The following is a 20,076-nucleotide window of genomic DNA, read 5'->3' on the forward strand; positions in this document are numbered from 1 at the left end:
TTCTAGTCCATCATCCAAGTCATCAGTGGGAACCCAGAACAGACTTATGGCATCATCATAGCATCTCTTTAGAGCAAAGAATAGCATCTAGCATTTAAATCTAAAAGAAGAAATTCTAAAGCTATGATCACTGATGTTTACAGGTGGTACAAAGAGTGGCATACTAAATCATAACAAGGCAACTATACAAAGGGATATGGATCATTTTGTAATTTGGATTCATCTGAGACACATGAATTTTAATTGCCAAAATGCAAAACCCAAACATCTTTAGAAGCAAAGAATGCAGGTCACATCTGTGGGATGAGGAACTGTGTTTTGGAAACAGTGACACACAGACTTAACCCACTGAAAAGAGATCTTGACGGAACACAGTGGCAGGGCATGACAACAACCCTTGCCTAAGCAAGCAGTGAATCCTGGAGAGAAAAATCCTCCTAAGAAGGGACTTTTAGATAGTCAGAATCTCCCTTACATAAATATTTCCCAAGTTAAAATTACAGCAGCAGTTTGTTTTTAAAAAGTCCAGCAAATGCACTCATTTCAGATCCTTTCTACCAGAAAGGTATCATATGATATCATATGCATATCAGTGCATAGGATCTGCAGTGTCAGTGTGATTGCTTACTCAGTCAAAGTAGAGGATACATTTGTGCAGTTGTCAAACATGAGAGCTGAACTCAGATTTGTGTATTCAGTGCACCAGATGGATGTGTGGGACAAGGAACAAAAAAACATTGTACCCAGAGGAGCGTGCAACGCTCCATTTCAAATGCCCAAAGTCTTAGCCTGTAAGTGCAGAAGCTGCACAAACCATTGGTTTCCATTTCTGAAAGTTTTGAACCAGGAAGCCTTCTTCTGTAGTGGAGCCTACCCCTATATCACAAATAACTCTTATGCATTAGGGACTAGTAGGGCTTTACAGCTGCAGAGCTGAGGCTGAGAACACTGCTCCGCAGTCATTAATATTGCACAGCTGAGTAGAGACCACTGAGTCACTTGCCTAGAGACACATAAAATCTGAAGAACTGCACGAAGTTTTTCAGTGCCTGAACCAAGAAGATTTGGGATGAAATTCCGATATTGATGAAGGTTTAACATTGGCTTTATTTGTTCTTCTGCCAGAGCAGCTGGAAGAAACACTAACAGAACATATCTTCTGAGGGTTTGTGAAAGAGCAGAACTCTTTTTTTTTTTTTTTTTCTTTTTAATTCCTTGCTAATGAGTTTCCACAAACAAGAAAAAACATCTCAGGGAAGAGGTGCAATATCAGACCCCATATGGCAGCACTCTCTGCAAAAATGAAAGCGCAGCAGGAGCCTGATTTCTACCACAGCTGAGCAGATAGGCAATGTCAGACCCAGAAGCTGCCTCAATGGGTCTGAAGTGCCATCCAGCCCATTAGCTCCAGTGGAGGCATCTCAGATATTTCAGAGTCTGGTGTGAGACCCTTCCTACACCAACGTGCATGATTATGTAGGGTTATGCAAAGTCGTGCTTGTAAACACTGTCTATGTTGGCATAGCATCGCAGAGGAGTGCACCTACCCAAAGCCCACAGGCAGTTTCATGCAAGTGGGCTTCAGGACCCATGGCCTTGGAGCACCTCGGACAATTTCAAAAAGCTGGGAGAAGATTTCTTTTTGCTGCTCTGTGATACTGAGAAAGAACCACAGAGCCAGTTTTCCTTAGTTGAGTGGGAGCTCTGAGATCTCTTTTATTTCCACATTTTTAAAGTCTAATTGCCTGGGCTGACCCTATACAGTACAGTACAGCTCTAACTACTTTCTAATGTATTAAAATGTATGCAATAAAAGTGTGGCTACAGTGCAATTAAAGTGCCATTTCTGTTCATTTTAAATGTCAGTGTAATTTAAGTTCACAGATAATAATATTCATAAATCTGTAGAATTTCCTATGGATTTGCTCAGGCTCCCCATTTAATATTTCTGGAGATTTCCATATGTGAAAATTTCAACTTCTGTTATCACTAGTGCTTGGCTAGTTGCGGCGCTTCTCTACTCCCAGAAGTACTATCTCTGACCTAAGGCTTGCCTACGCTGAATATCTGTCGCAGGCTGATACGTGGTCTATCGTGTTAGAATTCTTGTTCATCGCTTTTTATCAAAAATCACCTGGCACTTTACACTGCTTTAATCTGCAAACAACTTTACTGGGATGAAGGGATAGTGCATCCCCATACATGGGGATACAAGGATGAATATCCTTGAAAAGCAGCTGCTGCACCTGCAGTGTTCTCCCTCTGCTTTCACACAGCCAAGGCCATGCATCAAGCAGCCTGACTTTCAGGGTGCTGTGGTGTTCTGGGGGTTTTGGGGCTGGCTTGTGCCCTCCCTCATCAGTTGTTCATGCAGAGCCAGCCCCTCATGATGCTCCTGACTGAGAAACCCAGGAGCTCTTGTCTTCTTGCTTGTTTCCCTGCTGAAAACCAAGACACTCTTCCCCTCTGGAAACAGCATTTTTATTTTTTTTTTACATTTAGGGAGTTTTGGGATTTCCTTGAATCCTCACCAGTGTACAAACTGGTGACTTGGAAATGGAAAGCCAAAGTTTTCAGCTGGGGGGCAAGCACCGCCAACTTTCTGTGCAAGCACAAACTTCCCTTCACCATCTTAAGCAGCTTTTTTAGCCTTGCTCAGCTCTGGATTTATCCAATATTTTTACTTCTTACATATTTTAACTTTTCTTACTTAGTGCTGTGTACCGAAAAGTAATTCATACTGTCCTTGCAGTTCTGCTCATCAAACACTAAAGCATGATTAATTAAACCTACCACAGTGCCCCACAAACTGTGAAGCTAGCTTACTGCTATTGCAGTTACACGCTAGTTTATGGGAAGTTTTGATGAGTCATGTCCAATACAAAACCAGTCAAGCAACAAGCTGACATATGGCTTCAGGCTAGGGACACAGTGCTCTTAGACCCGGAACAGTTTCCTAGAGACATTTGCTCTGCCAAATGCCTTTTTCTGCCATATGCTTTGGCAAAGGACCCTCACTCCCTGCTCTTAGATCATAAAACACACAGGAAGCAACTGTGGTATAAGGCAGACACCCCTCGTCAGCCTCCATCCACCTTTCCATCTTCTGATCATTCTCCAGCTACGCAGAATATGCTGAAAGCGATCTGTATTTTCTCTCCCAGTGGTCACTAAAAGGTGACCAATTAACTAGAAGAGTAACTGGGCTCCTCAGAATGAATAGAGCAATGGGAAACACTGAAGTCCATAGTACTTGAATACAAAAATCACATCACCCATTTCAGAAAGTAGCTTGTATCCCACTGCGTGCGTTTTTTCAGTAATAGTTAATTCATCATTATTCATTATTACAAGTCGTTAGTTAATTCATCACAGCTATCAGCTCTGCTGGGACGCTGCCGACACACATGGCAGTAAAGCAGCGGTGTTGGGTCTCAAACCCATTTCCTCCATGAGCTACTGCAGAAACAAGCCTGAGAGAAGTGTCTGCTCGGTTTAGTCTCACACTCCTCAGGAGCCTGGCTCTGAAGTCGCTGCATGAATATAAATGTGGTTGCAGCAGGCTGATGAAGTTCAGCATCAATATACTTCCTCACTGCTGCTGAAAGCACCTGGGAAATGGCTGTCACTGACTTACAAAAATTTAAAAAATAAAAATAAAAAAATAAAGAAAAGGGGGGAAGAGGAATGAGATAAAGCAAATTATGTGGATTATTTCACTGGACCGCAAGCCCCCCTTAATCCTGCTGCTTCCTTGTGCATAAAAGTCCCAGAAAGCCAGTGGTTTTATTTCAAAATACCAGTGTGGTTCACATTGAAGTAGTTTAATCACCAGGGCAGGATTCGTTTCCACTAAGTCTCGCTGTCTAAAATTCAGGTATCTATCTGTCTCTTCTGTTCATGCACCAGCATTCCCAACATGACACTGGTGAGCTCGTGCCATGGGAGGGTTGTGGCCCTGCTGCCTGCTGATGTCCCACTCCTTCACCCCCAGAAGCTCAGTGCCCGCTGCAGACTGATCATGTTTCAACAGCATCTCTATGAGTGCTCACAGTGTCTGGAAAACATGGTGGAGATCAAAAAAAAACAAACGAATTTAGGAAGCTGGGTCAACACCACAAGGAAAGAAATGCTAGGTTTTATGGACTAAAGAGAAATTCGTCAGGGAGACAGCCCTTTGCATCATGAATAATGAATGCACTTCCTGCTACCAAAGCAGACACCTATGGAAGAGCCTCATAAAACAAGTCAGTTTTCTTAGCCTGCTTTGCATTATAGTAATGCCAATGGGAATGAAAACCTATAGAAAAATAAAAATGTCTTGAAGATATTTCTCCTGAAGACTGCTGGATCCCAAGAGAATATCTCTTTTTAATTTAATAACGGAAGTCTGAATTCATAAATGTCTCCTGAACTGAAATTTCTACTTTGCTGAACTTGCATTCAGTTTTGCTGCCTATGCCTCTGATCTTGGCTTAGGATGACGATTAATTCAGATGTGTCCAAAAAGAGGGAGCTAGGTAATTGCTTATGCAAAGAAAACCTTATCTGTTTCAAACATAAAGTCTGATGGAAGAGAAAACTTACAGCTAAGGAGGGCAAAATATATTTTGTCCTTATTTGGACTAGCTAAAGCTGGGGAGGGTGTAACACAGGGGGTTTATTTGTTTGTTTTGCTCTGGGAATGAAGCTCTTGAAACAATTAGTCATCTCAGAGAAATTAAACAGAGGAAACAAATACGACTGTGAAAAAGGTATTATTCATACCCATATAAACCACTCTTTTTCTCCAAAAATAAAGAAAACCAAAACAAACCAAAATAAAATAAAATAATAAAAATAAAAAAGAGGAGCTATTACTTGATTTGAAGGCTTATTGGGGCTAAGAAATGCAATAACTCAAGGATTTTTAGCGCTAAATTGCCCTTCATGGATAGAGAAGTGCAGGGCACATGCCCAGGCATGAGTTATTACGTTCAAATTGTGAAGTGACCCAACCAAAGCGAGTTTAGACCAACCTTCCCACGGGGCTCTGCAGCAGGAATGGGGGAAGCATGAGTATGTAGCATTTGCAACGTGGAAAGCCTGGCTGGCCCAGAGCTCCAAGTGCACCCTGCAATGTATCTGTGCCTCACTCGTAGCATTTGGTGTGGATCAGTAATGGTTTGGGCTACCAGGAGAAGGTCACTGCGGTGGCAAACTCCAGCTTTAACATCTTACTCACCCAAGCATATGCATGTGGTCACCTCCTGTATCAGTTCCTCAGAAGCAGGAAAACACAGCTGGAGGTGAGAGAGAGGGAGATGTCTTTCCAACATGTCAGGAGCATGAAGAAGACCTTCTTGCTTTGCTGTGTACGTACAAGGCCGGTGGTAGGTCCAGGGCCTGGTGGAAGCTACCAGGGAGGACAGGTCCTCCCATCCACCAAATGGGGACCCCTCAGCTCCTGTCCAAACTAGAAAGGATGGATTTTGGAGCTGACCAGAGAGTCTCCTTTGCTTCTTGTGAACCCAGCTGAACAGCTCCCACTGATCTCAGCTGAAAGAGGCAAAGCTGACAGTCTCCATGCACAGATGGCTATCAGGAGAAAGGTCACTTTTCTCTTAGCTATTTACATTTGGCCGGATTATTGAGGGAAGGTTGTGGAAAAGGAGCAAGGAAAAAGTGTCACAGAGAGAAACAAGACCCCATTATGTTAGGAGCTGTACAAGTATGAAGAAGACACAGCCATTATTTTAAGAGCACAGATAATAAAACATTAATTGCCTATCTCCGGATTCCTCATCAGTGATCTTTTGGTCCATGGTGGCCCATGAATCCTCGTTAAATGCTCTGTATCACGCAGAGCTCATGTTCAAAAGGATGCAACAGAATCACACACAGGCTCTAACCACTGCTGCAGAAAACACCAGTTGTTCCCCCTCCACATCATCTGATGCTCCATGAACATTTGGGAAAGCCTGGCCTGTCTGACAGACAGCAGCTTCTCTCCTTTCTAAGTTCAATATAAGGAACTTTCCCCTGAAAATAAATGCCTTTACTACTTTTGGTAACTTAAAACTTCAGTATCTGAGCCTCATGTTTTTCTTAAAGTCATGTTAAAATGGCTCAGCTGTGGGTATGACCGAGGCCAGATGATCACAAAGCATCCCCTAAGGTAAGCATCCCCTCAGCTTGCCTCCCCCAGGACCCGCCGTAGGCCTTGTGTTCATACTGAAAGGTGCTGGTGCTCACCTTGACGCTAAGAACACCTGAGTAGTGGTCGGTAAAAACAGCCAATAAAAAACTGCTAATGAATGGAAATGAATGCTGTAAGGTGTGATTCAGAGAGCTTAACTGGTTCTGTGGCTTCCAGAAAGGGTTGTTAGGGTCAGAAGAGTTACAAACTGAGATGTCATCCAGGAGTGGACACAGAGGCTAGGTTAACATCTGAGGATCCAAGGGAACAGCAGTGACTGGAGACACAGCAAGAGGGTGGCTGGGCTATTGATGAAAAACAGTTCATATTTCATAAACTGTATATATATGGTGTGTGCTACTTGCAGCTGTTTATGGTTGAGCACCGAGTGGAAGAGGAGTGGACCAAGAGCCCAGAAAATGTGAGGTGGCCCTGGGGTGCTCCTGACCACCACGAGGGGAGCTCAGGCCTGGGCAGACCCTGGGGACAAGCTTGGGAGGCTCTGAAGCTCCAGCTCTATCCTGCCAAAGCTGGATGTGTTTATTTTAGCAAGCAAGACATGACGACCCCTTTTCAAATCCAGCCTGACTTGGTGTCATTTCACTGGCTTGTCACCAACCTGCTCCTCTGTCACCCTGAGGAGGGCCGTCACCCGCGTTAGCGAGAGATCGGAGCCAGGCCTGCGGTGGTCACAGGCGAGCGCTGGTACTGGAGGGAAAACTTTTATTCTTCGTCAAGGCCACAGAATTGCAGGCAAGAGGCTATGAGGCAGCAGCATCTGGGGTCTAAAGGCACTTGACTTGCAAATGGTGTTCGTTCTGCTCTCCTTCGGCAGCCCTTTGGTGCGCTCGCACAGCTGCGCCCGGGAGCAGGAGCTGCCTTCGTTACCAAAGATGAGTGAATTCAGTACTCATTTTAAAACATTAAAACTTCAGATGGCTTCCCCGGGGTGGCCTTTATGTGTCACAATTACACTGTTACTGAATCTTCGCTTTTTTATTCGCGTGGCTTTCGCTGGGGAAAATCACGCTGAAAGCAACAGCTATTTTACAAACATTATAGCCCTGGCTCGGGCTGTTTGCCAAGGATTTCCATTAAGTGCAGGCTATGTTGAATAAAAATACTGTGTCAAGGCCAATATACACCAGGTGGGGTTTCATTAAACATCTTGGCTTTTATTACCCTCGTTTGACTGAAAACAAATAACATTACCTCTCCTTATCAGAAGATTTAACTTGCGTACAAGCCTACTTTGATTCTTATTGCTGTGCCTTTTAAGCATAAATTTTCAGGCTACCCATAGGGGTAAGCACCAGCAGAAGCACCAGGGCCTGATGGAAGGAGCAGCAGAGAAAAAGCAGCTCGGTAGCACTTGAACCCAGGATGCTCGTGCATGGATGGAAGGCAGTTCAGGCTTTAGGAGGGGTGCAGTGTTCATTTCACTGTTTTGCTGTCTTCTCTCACAGTTTTCTTTCCTTTGATTCTAATCCTTGTTTTTGTGAAACCCTTCAAAATGTTCCCCTGCTCTTCTTAAAACTATTTTTTAACCTCCTGGGCATGTTTTTTCAGCTTTTAACACCTGTCACAAAAACAGAGGCAACGGATGCATCCTCTCCAAGCTCTGCACCTACGTTACCATCCTACAGGAAGAGAAGCACTACTCCCATACACCTTATTGTAAACCTATGTGGTCCAGGACACACAGTAAGGAAAGGGTTTCCTGCTAGGGCTGCCGGCGTGTTTTTAGTGGCCACCTTTGAATGTGAGGGCGGCGGGGCATGCTGCCAAACCACAGCAAGGGGGTTTTCCCATGCAGCTGAAAAACAGGCACAAGGCAAACACAAAGATGGTGGAAGAAGAGGGGAGGAAGGTTTGGCCTGAGATATCCTCGTGCCTGGTCTCCTGCTCTCACAGTGCCCTACCCCCATGTCTCTTTCAGAAACATCACGGTCCCATGGCTGGTGCACCGGCTCACCCTACACAGCTGTACCTGGGGGACCGGCACTGCTTTCAACCTATAGGAAAGTTACCTTAGCAGGTACCAGTTCAGCAAATGACAGCCGGTGAGACTCTATTGTAGCCTCTTTTGGGCAGCCACAAGAGGGCAATAGGACCAAACTTACCTTTTCCTGGATGAGATGTCCCGCTCAGCAGAAGGAAGGTACATGCAGGGCTCTTCCCTGAGAACTGCTGGAGGCTCAGTGAAGGACATGTGCACACAGCTGGCTGAAGTATGGGAGGTGAGAACTGGATGAGGAGCACCAGCCTGGTCCTGCAGCTCCCAGCCACCTCAGCCTCACTCCTGAGCCACCAGCAGGTCACTGGGGAAGAGCAGCAGAGAGACCATGGTGACCCTGTCCCAGTTCTGATGGACAAGGCTTGGTAGGAACTGCTCGACCACCTCAATAAATAAAAAGTAATCTGAGTTTCACCGGGGCTTTCAGGAGACGGTATATTCCAGCTCTGCAAGCTAGAGACAGCAGGCATGTGGAATGATAAATGCTATCAACACTAAAATAATCATGTCCTTTCCCCACACTGAAAGCTGAAGTGGTGTAATCTCACCATAACAAACCCCAGTGGGAATGAGATGAATGCTCCCTTTGTGAAAGTACACATCATAGCAGGGTTCAGCAATTTTCCGGAACAGAATAATGAAGAAACCTGTTATTTGCATAGGACATCGCTGTATTTTACTTCTGTGCTTTCATTTTAGCAACCTTTAAACAATTTCTAAAGAGAGAAGTTTCTAAACAATTTCTAAAGACAGAAAGCTGTACGTTTTCACATGCTAAACACAGCATGCTGTGAAAATAGCAAAAAGCATGACTATTGAATCCAGGTCAGCTCTGTGTGAACAGTCATTCTAATAGTCCTCATTACCAAAGAGAAAATTAGTTCTTGCTGTTGGAATTGTTATAAACGAGGGTTGTTAAAAGCTGAGTTTATTATTGTGAAGCTGGACTGCATTTAAAAATGTTACTGAAGATTTTCCAGTCGCCTAATAATTTTATTAGGAACCACTTAAAAGATCAGCTGAAAATGTGGTAATGCCTGCATAACACAAACAAGACTTGCCCTTCAGCATGCAAAGCTATTGTGGTTTTATATTGAAGGCTTATGTAAAGCAGACGTGGATGTTAGAGATGCTGGTGACCTCCGTGTGAGAGCAGTATTACTAACAGAGATCAGCCCCACCAATACGCCACTGATTTCTGAACAGACAAAGAGCCTGTGAGATGAACATACAACAGGTCAAAGGGGACTGGCGTACACTGGGGGCTGGCAATACAGTTCCAGACAACTGCCTCAGTCCAGACCTGGTCACCAGTAAATACAAGTTGTTGCCACCGAGTGGCCTATCCGCAGGGACGTGTGTGATGATCTGAGTTTGTGTCCTCATAGAAAGCCCCTCTGGAGCCAGGAGGGGTGCAACACCAATTTTTCTGCTCGTTGCAATGCAGAATTCAGGATAAACCACTCACAGGAAAAACTTGGGAGCCCCAGGGTATACCCAGAGCTGCCAAGAGCTGCATTTGTATAGGCACAGCAGCACCAGGGTCCCTGTGTGGGGTGGACACCAGCCCCACAGGTGGACACCGGCTCTTATGGGTGGACACCAGCCCAGCACCCAGCAATACGGATGACTCCGCAGTGAAGACCTTGCCTGCTGAAAGGGATATGGCAGGGACAGCTGAGCAGGATTTCATTCCTTCAGCTGGACAAAGAGAGGTCAAGACAGGCCACCGAACTCACCAGCTGATCTCAGCGGGGAGAACCCCACGGTGCTGACCGGCAGACACCGAGCTGCCCCCTCACGTCTGCGTCTAGGATTTCCTCGGGCCCTCGAGCCCTGCAAAAGGTCTTGTTCCGTTTCCCTCTATGGCTATCACGTCAGCTCGTGGGTAAATCACCGTGACAATTAGGCAGAATAATGGGAAGATGTGACATATGTTTCTTTTAGTTCAGCGCCGTCTGCTGAACACTGGAACGAAAAGGTACCAGGCAGCTTCTTCCGTGCCTTTGGAATTGCACAGAGGGTGATGCTGAAGCATTAAACAGGCAGAAATAATTATACTTGCACAGAGAAAATTAAAAACAATGGGAGAAAGTGTATGACTTTCTTTGTAGCAACCCTTGCCTGCAGCAGTTCTGTATGTTTCAGATAAATAGAGTAGACACTGTGAAACCTTTTGGAGGCTAATCAAAACCTCTAACACAACAATAAAATCTTCTCACAGCTGGAGCCAGAGAGCAGCATTAATATTTACTAACCATTGAGTATATTTACATGAAAGAGAGGATTCTAAGAGTATCTTCGATATGCAATTAAGGCACACACATGGGCTGGCAGGAAAATAAAATAAATCTCTTTTATCGTGTCTGTGCTAATGTCTCTGGTAATGGACTAGTAATTACAAATGCACTTGCACGGTTCTTGCAATAGAGAGAGTTCTGCTGCAAACTTTATTCTCATCTGAGTACATCTTGAACTCCATTGCAGTACCTGAATTGTAGGACACAGAGGACCAAAACCCAAAGGTTTAATTTGGGATCAGCTGCGTCAACACACAGCTTGTCAACTACAATAGAGTGTGAGAACTATGGATATGTTTCACAAACACCCAGGTAACAGTAGCACATGGTTGGTGTTCACAGCCAGAGAAAAATGGTTTGGTGATCAAAATACATCCCTTTTAACTGGGAAATGTGAGGTCATATTCCAGTAGGTTTGCCTCTTTAACTAATGTTAGCCACGTGGTTTGACAGACAGTGGAGGAAAGCATTCATGGAGGAGGAGGGAGGCTCTGTACATCATCACAGCTCTCTCCACATCCCCTCCACCATCATAAGAGTTTTGCCAAGGAATGCTACATGCTAGGGCTGCTACATGCTAGGAATGCTAGGGAGCTGGTTGCATTTGTATTGCATTTTTATCATCTGGTCTAACAAATGTTAACGGGCTTGTTTGTACACATGGACCCTATTAATCTACCTGAAAGTACTAGGTTGAACCAAACTACAGATGTTTTGCATTGTGACAAAATAAATGTGAAAACTTCGCTTGTAGATCTTGTCATTGCAGCAATGACAGATAATTCATAAACATGTTTTCATACAAAATGGCATTGGTTTAATTATAACTGTGCACATGGCTTAGGTTCAGTATCTCACAGTGAAATGCTCTGGACATTCGTTTCCATTTGTTCCAAGAAGCACCCAACTCTAGGAATGTTCTGCTAAGAAAGGCTTTGCTGCATTAGGACCTCAGCTTAATCCTGTCACTCGAGGCATGCTGGTTTTCATTGTTAAGTATTCGTTATTCATTTGAGTTTGTGCTACAGGAATATCAATAGAATATTCTGTATATCCCAGACCCCAAACCAGCTGAAAGATGGGAAAAGAAAATCCAGCATCACAAAATACTGTTGGTGTTCAAAGAATGAAGGATTACTTACATCATCTTGCCTCAAAATGTTTGAAGTATAGGAAAGTTGGGCATCAATCTTAAGAAAAACTATGGTATTGGGTCTACTAGTCATTAGTGGTTCCTCCTGCATCATTCAAGCAAAACGCTGTCAAAAATACTGCTGGTGAAGTCTTGGGCTTTATCCCTAGGGAATGGGTTACTAAAATGGAAAATGAAAGAAATTTAAACAACCAAATCACTTACCTTTTTTGATTGTTTCTCTCAGCTTAGCTAATGGAAAGTCATTAGCATCAGTCTCATGTTACTGGAATGAGTTTCACTTTCAGGTTTTCAGAGCTGCCATATTACAGCTGCCAGCACTGCAGGAAGATATTTATTGCATGAAAAACAACATTTCCCACTGGACTTAGAAAACAATATAATTGCAGTATTTTACAGGGCATAAGTTTCATAAAAGCTGGAGGTGATTGGCCTCTCTCCCCTCCTCTGCCTCCATTTCCTTCTCCCCCATCCACCCCCCCAGGCCAGGTCTGGGACCGCTCCAAGTCAGTGATGTTCTCTGCATGACAAGCATGCTGACGGACTGGAGGGATAACAGCGTTAAGCACCAGCTTAAGCCTAAAACTGCAGAAAAGAACTGCTAGGCAAGGCTTGGGCTCAGACACAACCAGCCTTACCCCTCTGAAGCCAAGAACAACACCAAATGCCACATGCAGACCCCAGACTGATTTGACCACATCAGAAAGCAAACAGATAAGGCTTTGGAAAAGATTCACAGGTTTGGCTGAAGGACAAATAACTGGCCATTCCTGAAATGTGCACAGTAAAGAAGGTAAGAATGAGTCCAGTTTGTACTTTGACCTATCTTAATTTACAGCATTAGTGAACATTCACTGCAAGCCACATTTTTCCAGAAATAAATCACAGAGAAGGGAGAAAAAAGGCAAGAAATTGAAAAGTATAGCACCACAGAGCTGGTCAGAGATAAGGAAAGCAGTGGTCTAATTTTAGGAAGAGAAGCAGAGAGAAAAGTTAAGAAAATTAATACATTTCTTGAGGGAAAAGAAGGAAGGTGAAAGAGTTCTTCAGAGTGAAGAGAAGCCAAGAATGAAATCCTAGTCCCTGGGCACAGCTCAGGGCTTGGAAGAATATTTTGCAAAGGGTTTAGAAGCATAGGAGGAATTCCCATGCCTGATAAGACAGACATATGCAGAAGTGCTTTAGCTCTGGGTCTTCAGTAGGGAAGCCATGGCTTAAAGTAACCCAGAGAGTCCACAGGAGGATGCACTCCCCAGACACAGCTCAGCAGCATGGTCCTTCCCCCATGGTGCCAGCCACACATCCCCTTCCCATCCCGGTACACAGGTTCTGGCACGTGGGGGGCACAAAATGCAGGTGCAGGGGTGGTTCAGCATCAACAGATGGGGACCTCAGCGACTGCAGCATGGTAATGGCAATGAAGTCTGTCCCAAAGGGAATAAAGAAAACAGATACTCCAAAGCAGAGAACAATTCTGGAAATGATCAATAATGGGAGGTTTTCAGAAAAGTTGCTTGTGGAAAGCGTGTAAGAGCTTTCCCATTTAGGGCCCATGGGGTCTAATTTCAGAGGCATGAATGTGTGGGGGAAATAATTTTTCAGACACATAAAAAAGTCACCAAGATGTTAATTATGTTTTTGAAAAAGAGAGAGAACATTGGTCCTACAGAGAAACAGCACAAAGCACTCTCATATGTGCCCAAAAGAAGTAGGTGATGATTGCCTGGAGACTGAGCAGTCCCCATCTGGAAGCCTCTCCTAAATAAAACTCGAGGTGCCAGATTTGCTTCTGCTGTGGCCGGTGTTTAGAGCCAAAGAGGAGAGACAGCACTACTTAAGCTGATAATCAGCTTTTGCTGCTGGCATGCTTTGAAAAGCTATCTGGGCAGGTAAGAGTGCAGGAGAGGTCTGAATGTGCCCCTGGCTGGATTTATGCTGACACTAGTCTGTGCTGTCATGCACAAAGCAAAGACATGAGCTATGCAGCTGCTGCCAACGAGCCCTGGGAGCTGTTTGTTTTGTCCAGTGGCTGTTTTTTATCTAAGCATGCACCAGCAAGGAGCTTCTCCGCTGAAGCGAGCTTGCCCAAAGCCACACTTCACAAAGGGTTGTCAGATGTTTTCTGAGGAGGCATCAGTAGAAGGTCAGAGGAGCTGTCACCAGTCCCCGGCCCTTTGTGTTGGTCTGGATGTCTGGTGGCATGGGGCACTCCGAAGTCTGATACATCCTGTTTATACCCTCACTTCTCAGGCTTTGTATCTCTGTAACCATACAGAGGTCATTCATACATTCATATCCAAGCCCTGAAAGGCATGGCTCTTTGAGATCACATCTGTAGCTAAGTTGCATCAAAAAGTGGGGGGGGGGGGGGGGGGGCCCCCCCCCATTTTCCAAACTAACTCACCATCTCCTCAGCACCTTGATATTCCCAGAGTAGAACAGAAAGGATCTAATTACCTTCTGCCTGCATTCAGATAGCACTTTCCTATACAAGATCAGTGGCCTCACAGCAAAATATAAAAATTTACATTGCAACAGATTGACCTGGTGAGATTGGCCAACCATGACTTTCACAGTTGCTCTGAGTGGGTCCAAAATCCTAAGGTCCCTCTTTTTTCACAAAACATCTGGCTTGGAGAGCCTGTCACAGCATGCTGCAGGGGTGCAACTAATTCATTTCGTAGCCGCATGGTCGTGCTTGAAGCTTCACAGAGATAATAAAGCAGTTTCACTCTAAAACACTAGTTTCCAGTTTGGTACAATAGATTGAACTGATTAAATTTGGGCCACATCACTCCGTGGGGCAATTCATAAGGTCAATGGGACGTTAAGCGGTAGGACTTGTCCTTTCAGCAGTCAAATCACATACCACCCACAGCCCATTGGAGTGTCTTTCTGTAAAGGCCCATGTCAGGCCATGGGCCCTAATAGCATGCCTGTGAGTCCCCATAAAGAGCCACCTCACTGAACATTAGGCAACACACATGTTATCTGCAGCTGGCCCCTTGGCCAGCTCACAGAGAAAGGCAGGGAGATAACCCACTGTGTACACAACGCTGACAACACGAAGTATTTCACAAAATCCTCTTTCAGTTTCCCGGGAATGGCTGCTTTTGATCAGGTGCTGATGGGGGTTTCTAGATATTGACTGAAGCAGCATTTGCTTCGCTTGTGCTCTGGGCCATTTGGACGTGGTTTCCAGGAAAGCCAGCTCCTTGCTGCTGCTGCTGCTACCCAGGCAGGCCTCTTGTTAAACCACAGATGTTCCAGCCTGCCCCCGCCAGCTCTTTAATGTCCCTGCCACCACTGTCACGTTAGGAAGCCTCTTTGTGCACCTCAGCACCTCTGCAGGGTTTATTGTCATTAGAATTGGCTTAAAGGAAGCTTGCAGGCAGCCTTGACATGAGCCATTACCTCGTCAAGGACGTATAGCTGTAGCGCAGCAATTATAGAATGCCACAGAGCCTGTCCCCACAGTCCTTGCAGCCCAGAAACACCTTGTATGTTGTGTTTTGTTTAGTTTTGTTTTGTGAAGCAATCAAGCAAGTTAGTAAAATGCCATTGCTCTTCTATTACTGCTTTTAGCATCTTCAGCATTATTCCTATCTGTGCATACAACATTTGCTCACTGAAAGAATAAACAGGAGGGCCTTCCTTCCATCAAAAGCATCTCCCTTCTCCCCTAACCCTGCTCCCCCAGCTCAGCTGCACAGGAACTGTCAAAGCAGGGCACTTCTGAGCTGTGAAAAACCAAGGGGCAAAGGAAAGCCTCTGGCTGGAGGCTTTTAGAAAAAATTGACTTCTCCAACCTGTTTGCATTAAAATCTCAAGGGCATTTAAACCACATGGTCTAAGGACCACAGCTGCTGCAGTGCTACTCCAGGAAGAGGCAGTCTCCAATATTAATGGGTATAATCCTGCCAAGTCACAGATTTCCCCCTCTCTAAGTATTGCTCAATCGCATGCACAGTGCTGCAGGGCCTATTACTATCCCAAGGCCTCCTTTTGAGATGCTCCTCACACAGCCAGCCACGCATCAGGGTGGACAATTACCTCTGATGATTGACATGAAGGAAGAGAGCTTAGGCAGTCATTAGCAGAGGCCTTCACTTCAACAAAACACACTTATCTATTCTTCCTTCCTAAAATGTAGCCTGTGAAGAGCAAGCGAGAGAGAGAAAGAAACAGAGAGAAGGAAAGCAAGAGAGGAAGGGGGGAGCAGGGGAGAGAAAAGCAAGCTTATTTTCCCCTCTGTAGACTAAAAGCTGTTTTCAATTTTTATGTTTTTTAGCCTGAAGTACTGTACAATTCTTTTTAAAAGAAATATATAAAATGCTGTTTGATAAAAAGAAGAAGTTTGCTCTCTAGTGGCTGAATTTAAATAGCTCAAAAAAACACAGGCTGCTAAAGAAAGGGAGAGTTTCATCCAAAATGTGCTTGGTTCCTGATCTTTGTGCCCCTAAATATTTGTTCTTCACCAATATTTACTATTGAACAGCTACCTACAATTGATGTGATTGTGCCAAAGAGAAACAAAGTGCATGGTATTATGACCTAATCCTGTGGAGTTCCTGGTAGGGAAAGGAAATTACTTCTGCCTGTAAATGCCTCCTGACATGGGAAAGGGCTGGGACGGGGTCTCAAGGGTGAGCTGATATGAGCTGTGTGCTGGTGGCACGTGGCCTTTGACCACGTCAGAAGCCAACCCGGCACTACGGCACTCCCACCTGCCACAGTATTTTTGATCTGGGACAGGCTCGTGCCACCAGCCAGGATACTGTGGGATGGGAGGGAGAAGGACTGGGAGCGGCTGATGTTAGGGGAGGGATGTGGCTTTCCCCAGGCCAGGAGCAGGACCACAGGCACTGCCGAGGCTCCTACATCCATCCCCAACCTGAGGGCCCCTTGCAAAGTAGGGTCAGGGTGCAGAGAAGACATTTCTCTCTCTCTCTCTCCCTGATCTTTTAGCCTTGAGTAAAGCAAGTGCCAGGGACTCCACAACAAGAAGATCCAGCCTGATCCCTTGCGGAGACCCCCGTCGTGCCACCAAGACCGCACGTGGACCCCAGTGTCTGGGGCCAGGACCACGTTTCTGGGAAGTGCTCCTCCCAGGGCAGTCCCATCGCCTTGGGGAGAAGGTTAGTGGCAGGTCGCCCACTTGCCACCACCATGTCACATCCCTGCTTACGGCACGTCTGGCAGGAGGAGCTGGGCACCGCGTGGCGCTGTCAGCGTGATGGGATTAGCCAGGCCACTGTAATGAATCAGACATTTCCTATTAACAACCAAGGGGGAAAGGGGGAAACAAAGAGACAAGCCGAAGCTACTGACTCAGTGAAGGCCAACCCCATCCATTCCTTATTTTTTTATAGTGCTGTTACTTAATGGGGAAGCCTGTGAGGCCTTATTCTTCAGCAGCCAGATGGAGAAGGGGACGAGGCAGATGAAAACGACAGCCGGGTCTCAAAGGCCCACCCGCTTGTGAGGCCCATTCCCAGGCAGAGTAATTGCCAATCAGAAGCAAACTGCTTTATAATTAAAGCATTGTATGAGCAAGGGGATGTCTGGGGCTTGTGCTTAATTGCTGTGCATTGCAGGGAAGCACAGAAGCACAGAGAGAGGGGCTGAAATCAGTGAGGGTTTTGCTGCTGAGCTAATCCAGGACAGGAGCAAAGCAATCCTCCAGCCAAACCCTGCTGTACCCTAGCTCATGAGAGCATCGACACCACCTCCTCCTCTCAGTCCTGCCCTTTGCACACACCCGGGGCAGGCAGGGGCACAACCAAGCCCTTAGGTATCTCATTCCCAAAAGAAGAGCCCTGCGTATTTTGTCACTGTGGATTGTGCAAGTCTGGGCCAGGCCCCATCACTCCTGGCTGCTCTTGCTCCTGGCCTGCAGCCCAGCTCTCACACTGCTCTAAAGAGCTCTTCCCAGAGCGTGGGCCCTGCAAAGTCCTCCACGTGGACATCCTTCTCCTTTCTTTCCATCATTATTTCCCAGAAGGTGAGCCTAGGACCCGTGGTGTCAGGGCTTAGGTGGCCATGATACTGAATTACCTCCTGTGGCTGCCATGCTCCTCATGCTCAAGAAATCCCCTTTCACAGCTTAAAGCCAGGAAGGGGGCACCATTATTATCTGATCTGGTCTGTTACCTGGTTCATTGGGCCTCCCGGGACTGATTATTCCTTGACTGATGGGAGAATCCCACCCCAGAGAGGAAGCTCTATGATTTGATACTATTGTTGAATTTTCATCTTGTAACAAATCATACGTGTTCACTACGGAACAAAACCATCTATACCTCACTCATAGAATCATAGAATGGGTTGGGTTGGAAGAGATCTTAAAGATCTTCTATTTCCAACCCCCCTCCCACCCCCACCCATGGTCAGGGATGCCACCCATAGATCAGGTTGCCCAGGGCTCCATCCAACCTGGCCTTGAACACCTCCAGAGCTGGGACATCCACAACTTCTCTGAGCAACCTGTTCCAGTGCCTCACCACCAACTCTGTCATATTTCATCATTATGGCATTGCAGCATTTTGGATTTTTTAAACTTTGAGGTTAACACTGCTGTAGATGGAAAATAGAGAACCAACTTGGGAAACCATTTTTGAATTTAATCAGTACCCTGGAAATAAGGAAGTGACTAAGTTTCTAGAGCTGTCTCAAACTACAGCATCATTTCCTATTATGAGCTGGTTCAGAGTGTCAGAACATCAGTGGGAACCAGACCCAGGTTTTGAGGCTCTTGGCAAATCCCACCATTCTCCTCCAACTTTCTGTAGCACGAGGTACCATGACATGCTCTCTGCAAACCATCAGCTGGACCACATAGCGCAAATTCAGAGAAAGATGCTATTAGTCCATCCCAGATCACTGGGACCACTAACCCATTCCTCTGGCATGAAGTAGCAATAATATTACTGAGCATAGAGTTAGTTTGATGACGAGACCAAACAAACCCTAGAGTTATGCTAGTGGCACTGGTAAAACAAGACATTCTCCTTCTTAGGGGTCTTTACTTCAAGCAGGAGGGACAAAATGGTGTATCAGCACCATCCTGCAAATGTCAGAGCCCTTCCAAGGTGTGAAAGAACAATATATTCCCCTTTCTCCCCATCGTGCTTTCCCAGAGGCTAAGCATACTAGCTTGGCCATGATATTGGACTGCCTTCTCCAGCTGCTCTGTGCCTCTTGAGTAGGAAATGATAGAACGTAAAACCAGAAATGTCCTACTGCAACTGTCTTTTCTGATCTTTTCAGCATAGCTCAGTGAACCTCCTGGAAATGATCAAAGGTCCACCTTTAAGAAATGCACCATGAATATTAAGTTTCCTGTCAGGAAGGAAACTCCACTTCAATCTTGGTTGATCGTTCCAATGGCTATTGCACCCACTGTAAGAAAATGCATCTTATTTTTGTCTGAATTTACTTACTTTCAGCTTTCACCCACTGATTTTTTTCTGTTTATCTACTAGAATGAAGAGCATTCTACCATCAAATATCTGTCTTCATCCAGACGATGGAAAGTAGTGACCAACCCACTTCTCAACTTTCTATCCAATGAGCCAGATAGAGGGAGGCCCTTGGAGCCTTGGAGCCAATGTGCTGCAACCTTTCTTCTCAGATCTGTGGCTTCACGTCAGACACACGTTGAACAGATCATGTAGTATGTTTGCACCCAGTGGAACAACTGAACCCCCTATGACCTGACCTCTTTGTTATCCACTCCTTAGCCATTCTCTGGTGCTGATGTTGTTCCACAACATCAGTAATGTTCAATAGAAACACAGCTTCTGGATAACAATTTGTATCCATGCTTACGTTTTGATACCCAGCAGTAACTGCAGACAAATCTATTGCTGTTTAGACAGATCAGGAACAAAGAAAGTAGGCGTTTCATGCAGGATGGAGGATCTTGTTTTGGAAGCAGTGATCCTAAAAAGGATATGAGATAAGGAAGCAGGTTGAACACCAGTTCCTTGGGATGCTGTGAACATTGCTAGCCTGCCTGGTCCCTCTTTAATGATGAGAAAGGATAGATCTTGCCTGCCCTGGAGGTTGAAATCTGGCAGGGCTAAGCCTGAAACCCTGCTCCCCTAATGGCGTCCCCTCAGGAACACACCCTCCTCCCTACAGGCTGTAGGCAGACCAACCTGGGTGAGGAGGATGTGCCCAATGAGGTCTCCCCTGGCCTCTGAGGCTGGACATGCTGTTCCAGATGAAAAAAAAAATGAAGCCATCCCAGCTGCGGAAATGTCCCTCATGCAACTTGCAGTGTGTGTGGAGGCTGGCAGCAACAGCAAGCACATCAGGAGGGAGGGGGCTGTGTTAGTGCAACGTGATGAGAGTAGAAATTACACGGCACCAAGCTTTGATGTCTCCCCCTAATAACCTCTCAGAAACATTTTTTTTTTTCTGA

At 45.6% G+C, this 20,076-nt stretch overlaps 1 long non-coding RNA gene across 1 annotated transcript in view; it reads right to left on the bottom strand.

The window, feature by feature from the left end:
• LOC118165089 overlaps positions 1-20,076 on the bottom strand; it is a 65,351-nt gene that overhangs the window by 24,093 nt on the left and 21,182 nt on the right. Inside the window, exon 2 of the long non-coding RNA XR_004749848.1 lies at positions 11,853-11,968. This is a non-coding gene — a long non-coding RNA (uncharacterized LOC118165089). The remainder of the gene's footprint in view (positions 1-11,852; positions 11,969-20,076) is intronic.

Source organism: Oxyura jamaicensis, chromosome 3 (assembly GCF_011077185.1).
Source record: "Oxyura jamaicensis isolate SHBP4307 breed ruddy duck chromosome 3, BPBGC_Ojam_1.0, whole genome shotgun sequence".
Classification (NCBI taxonomy): Eukaryota; Metazoa; Chordata; class Aves; order Anseriformes; family Anatidae; genus Oxyura; species Oxyura jamaicensis.